Genomic DNA, 6,055 nt, shown 5'->3' with positions numbered 1-6,055 from the left:
ATTGGCATGTCTGGTAACCCCCTGATGTTTAGTCCCTATCTTTTATATTCTTAGGCCTAACCCATCTGTGTAAGAGATCACTGCCAAGCTGAAAGTGCCTTTATTTCAGACTGCAGAACATGCTGGATTTCATCTTAGGGAGGATCTTCACTCTGATGGGTATTTTCATCCTTTTGATTTCATGATGGCACAGAGAAAATGCTCAAGCTTTTAGGTTTGAGAATAACATCAGTATAAGCACGGGGGCTTAGCCCGAAAGAAAACAAAAGAAAAGGAAAAGTATACCAGTGAGCTTCTTTGGTAAGGAGGCATTTTCTCCAGTCAGCCTCTGGACCACCAAGTGTTACCACATCCCCTTTTTTATTTCAATGAGAGTTAAAATTGGCTGTAGGACAGACCACAGCTTTACCTCCCAGCCACAAGGACAGCAGAAAAGGGTCTCATGCTACTGGGAGCAGCCAGCCCCCCATCCCAGTACCAAAGAGGCCACGGCAGGAATATGCTTTAAATGACATGTAGAAAGAAATCCTGACCAGAGGAGCATCCATACACACATGGCCATTCATGTGGGATATTCATGGGGTCAATACAGTAGGAAATATATGAGGCCATTTCTTGAGTTTGTTTACACGTCTCATGAACAAAATTTCATTTGGTTTTACTGTGGTCTTGCTTAACAGAACCACCTCTATTTAAAAGGTGGCATTTAAAGACCTCTGCAAACATTTGTTGTTGTTATTTAAGAATGGGGGATCAAAGTGCTTTAGTGGGCCTATTGGAGACCGCACAATCACCTAGAGCCAGAATTGATCTTATATTGTGATCAGGCTGAAACAACTTAGAGCTTTGACACTCGCAGTGCAGAAAAGCAATTTAGGAAAGAAGAGTGAGTAAGAGAAGTGTGAATTTGGAAATGGTGATTTGAAAGTAACAGCACAGAATGTTCAAAACTTTTTCAGTGAGCCCTTAACATTTGGCCCAATTTACTGAGTCTTTTCAATGGGGTGGAGAAGCTCCTGCTACATGCCTTTCATTCAACCTTCCTCATTATACACTTGCTGATCAGATAAAAAGCAGATGGAAAACAAAAAGAACTTTAAGAAAGCAACAGCTAACGCAGAGTGGTCTTTGTATATAAACTTGTTTAATGAGGTTATATCTATTATGAGTTTAACTGATGCAAATCAGACCTTCATCCATTCCAAAAAATATTAGTCACTACTAATAAAAAGTCTATGTACTTTGCAGGCTTATTGAGCTCATCTCCTGACACTTTTGCAGATTGGTTGTCATTCATTTAACTACAGATTTACCAACTTACTCTGAAAGGTGATTCCTAGTTTCCAAGTTTAATTCATACATGCTGCTTTAACCACATTTTTTTCTATATTGAAAAAAAATAAATAAATAAAAAACTATGTCTTCTAATAAGAAGGCAGGAATTTAACACATATTCCACAGGATTTACAATGGAAATCACAATGAAACATACTGTATCTTAAAATCCAATTTAATTTATTATTTGTAAACAGGGAGCAATAATTCCAGTACTGTATCTGAAATAAAATCAACATCTGTTTCCCAAATAATTGGATCCTTACCCAAATGGACTACAGCACAGATCCAGATAACTGGATTGGGTATAAGATGGCCCATATATGAAATCTATTATGTTTATATGTTTACATATTATAATCCACATTATAATACAGTATTTTTGTTGTAAATAAAATAATGGAGTCACATTGAGAGAAGAGATTTTGAAAGCTCAGGAGGACTTTTATTATTGTAGACTTGGGAATGTGTTCCCCCCTCCTCCTTTTTTCAGTGAGATTCAAAACCCAAATCCTAGAAGCACGTTAAGTATTTTTTTCACTTGCCATTTATCATTTGTGTTTTTTCTCTCAACCCTCTGAATGTTGACTCTTTCAGAAATAATAGGTCATGCAGAATGAGTTACTGTGCATGAGCTGAGCTCCTCCACAATGGCAGGCCACTGCAGAAGCTCATATCCAGGAACAGATCATTTTCATTTCAGGGGGTTGCTGTGCCCTGACCTCAAAAAGAAGTTAAATATTTTCAGAGCTCTGGAAGTCACAGTTTTTCCAAAAGCGTTTTTACCTACATGAAACAAGTCTGTGGTGTTTAATGTCTCATGGAAGGATTTCGTGTGCCTATCAAGTTTGAATCTCTATCTGAACTTGTAGAGGCCACAGTATTGTTGCCTCCACTGCCAGCTCCCGTTGCTAGAAATTACTCATTTTTCTAGTAAGCCAAAGCCAAAGAGAACAAACCTCAAAACAGACAGAGATCTAATGGTGCAGGAGCTCAGGAGGAAGAAATGTATGACCACTGGATGTATGGAAAGAAGCTACATGCAGACTTGAGCAAATGCAGCAGCTCCATTTCCAAGCATCAGATATTCAGAAATACATTGAACTATAGTCTCATACATTTTAATGACCTCCAATAATGCTAGTAGTCCCCTGATAGTTTGGGCTGTTTATGAAATGCTTCCTAAGAACCTATCAACCATTTTTGCTCTACCAGAGCAGCTACATTCACAGGGAACACTACAAAGGAAAGATGCTGGCGAGGGACTCTTTATCAGTGTAGTGACAAGTGGTAACAGTTTCAAACTAAAAGAGGGAAGGTTTAGCTTAGGTACCAGGAAGAAATTCTTTACTCAGAAGGTGGAGAGGCAGTGGAACAGGTTGCCCAGAGAAGCTGTGGATGCCCCATCCATGGAGGTATCCAAGACCAGGCTTGAAGGGGCTTTGAGCAACCTGGTCTGGTGTCCACGGTAGGGGGTTGGAATTAGGTGCTCGTTAAGGTCCCTTCCAATACAAACCATTCTATGATTATATGATTTTGGAGTAAGATGGTAATGGGGGTGATGGACTCAGCTCTGCATAGAGATTTTATGTCTGCAGATACTGAGCACATCTTTGTCTCTCTCTCTCAATTCTTCATGGTCAGGGCAAGAAAAAACATGTAGAGGAAAAATAAGTTGGAAGAAAAACATAGTAAAAGGAAGAAAAGAGATAAAATATGCCTGATGAGAGGGATTAGAAGAGATTAGAGGCTTTTGTGTATTCTATAATTTAGTGAGTTTTGTAAGTGGAATTGAGATTTGGCAGTGAAAAGGGTCCTAGACTATGACCAGAAGAATAAAAGAGATGAAAAGACTTCACAAAGGTAAGCAGCTATGCAGAAAGTGACCACAGTTTTACCTAAGCATAAGGAACATTTCATAAAAATTTATCATATCAGCAAATTAGCCAGCAGAAAAGCAAACAAATTTCATAATCACCAATTTCCCTACCGCTCTCTAATATGTCAGATAAATTAGTTCTTTACATCCTGTCTTGCAATATGAATAATTTATCTTTTAGACTCCCAAAGCATTGGTTATAAGAAATGTTCATTTTATTTAAAAAAAAATAAAAAAAAATCATCCAGCAGCTACTCACTTCTCAAGTGCTAAGAGCACTTTAGAATGATCTTGTGTTTTCAGAGTATTCTTTTTAGGAATAAACATGGTATACTGATACAGGAAATCCATCTAATGAAGAATAATGTAGAAGAATGTTACTTAAATTTGTGTACAGTGGATTCCAGTCTTTTCCGCTGTGCAATTTTATCATTGCATTTTTATGATACAGGCATAGCTATACAACCAGGCCAGACATTCAGGAAATAAAGTACTGATTATATTGATACAGTTGACTCAATCTTCAGAACTTTGCATTATAACATGGTGTAGCCAACGTACTACTTGTGATGAAAGGAAAAAAAATAGGCCATTCACTGTAATTTTAAACTTTTATATTTATCTGAATTCATATAGAAATGTAACCAGCAATGCAATAAAATACATCATTTACATCTTCCTACATTTAAATATATTATCCACACTGAAAGTAGACATTTATTAAGAGCAAGTTATTTATTTCACACTCAGGGTTTCTGAAGCCTGCAAAATCAGCAGTATGTAAATTAGTAATTTTTGCCCATCTTACGTTGTTTAATAGGTTAAACTGAGCATAAACTCAATGGCAGCATTGTGATTTACATCTAAACTAAGCTTTGTTTCTTTTATGGTACACTCTTCTACTCCTTAAGGAAGTCTCTGATTCCCACAGAAGTCAAAGAGAGCATTTCCCTTGATGCAGGATTACTGCATAACATTCTATATATGCATTGTGTGTGATAGCTATTACAGATGTATGTGCCACAGCCCACAAATCTGGGATATGCTATATTTTCTACTAATTTCAGAGACTTTAAAATCTCTGAAGGCAAAATATTTGTAGGGTAGAAATTCAGCATGTGGGTTTTTTTTGGAGAATTTTTGTTATCCTGATGGCATTAAGTAATTTTACACCTTTTTTAAAACAAAAGAATATCATTAATTACTTCATTATTCTATGGTTTTTAAACTATTAAAAAATTGATCACTTCAGAAAATATTTTTTTGTCAAGTGAGTCATTCCTAATGTGAATGAGTCACTTTGTTTTCATAAATTACTTTAATTGCTGTATTTATTTTCCCTCTGGAAGCTGTAAACACATGTATAATTACTTGAAATGGGTTTGTTTTTCAGCTAGTAGGGAAATACAGCTGGTTCTGCTAGAGGACTTAGGTGCCATGGCTACATTAAGTACCTCAAACCCAAGGGGATCTGGACACATATCATCCCAGGGCATGCCCTGTCTGTCCATCAGCTCTTACTGGGCTCAAAGGTGCGAAAGCTGCACTTTCTCCTCTTGAGGCAGATGCACTTTGTATTTGAATTAAATAACATTTAGGGTAATGAACTCTCCTCCTTACTGGTAAAAGCTGTGATAACCTGTAGAGACCTTGGGCTGAAGAGGCTGTCCAGTCAGTCCAGTATAGTCTTTTTCCCTCCATCACTCTGCATATTCAGACATCCTATGTACAGCAGAACAGCTTCAGCAGAAGCGGATAAATCTATCTTCCCTCATAGCCTGAGGTAATTGTTTTTTTCAGAGAGGATATGCATCCAGATAAGGGCTACGAAGCTGGTGAAGGGCCTGGAACACAAGTCTTGTGAGGAGTGGCTGAGGGAACTGGGATTGTTTGGTCTGGAGAACAGGAGGCTCAGGGGAGACCTCATTGCTCTCTACAACTACCTGAAAGGAAGGTGTGGGGAGATGGGGATCGGCCTCTTCTCACAGATAACTAGTGATAGGACTAGAGGGAATGGCCTCAAGTTGTGCCAGGGGAGGTTTAGGTTGGAAATGAGGAGATTTCTTCTCAGAAAGAGCAGTCAGGCATTGGAACGGGTTGCCCGGGGAAGTGGTAGTCACCATCCCTGGGGGTGTTCAAGGAAAGGTTGGACCTGGCGCTTAGGGTCATGGTTTAGTGGGTGACATCGGTGGTAGGGTGATGGTTGGACCAGGTGATCTTGAAAATCTTTTCCAACCTTTATAATTCTAAGATTCTATGTCTCAGGGGGCAGAAGAAGGATTTGTTCCAAGGTCTTTCACTTCTCAGCGGGCAGCCCAAATTGCTGGGTTCCTGACCAAAAGGGAAGGGTGCAACAGTGGCAACCCTTGCTGGCTACACTGGATATGCTCAGGCACAGAGTGAGTGGAAAGGGGCCTAAATACTAAGTATTTATAATACCCACCTAGTCTCAGAGTACAAGTAGTGACTGAATTCAACTGGAGAATTAAGTGTTCTTTTAATTAAAAGAGAGCTTTTAGCTAATGTTTAATATGCAACACTTACTAAGCTTTAGGATGATACAGATTTTGCACCTGTTCACAGTTCTGGGGCCTAGTTAAACTCCTCTAATCCAAGTCCCAAAACCTGGTGAAGCCAACACTGTCTCACAACATTTTATTTTCTCCTATTACTGGGTTTAATCAGAGGGCCAGGCTGGCCTATGGGACAAGATAGTATCAGGTCTTCTCCCACAAGTGCTACCTGGAAGGATTATTACAAGCATCAATAGATTGCCAAAATATTTTTGTTACAAATTTCCACTGTATGCCTTACGATGGCCACAAAGGGACAGTTTACTGG

This window comes from Anser cygnoides, chromosome 2 (genome assembly GCF_040182565.1).
Source record: "Anser cygnoides isolate HZ-2024a breed goose chromosome 2, Taihu_goose_T2T_genome, whole genome shotgun sequence".
NCBI classification, from domain to species: domain Eukaryota; kingdom Metazoa; phylum Chordata; class Aves; order Anseriformes; family Anatidae; genus Anser; species Anser cygnoides.
Note: the sequence above shows the minus strand (reverse complement) of the source record.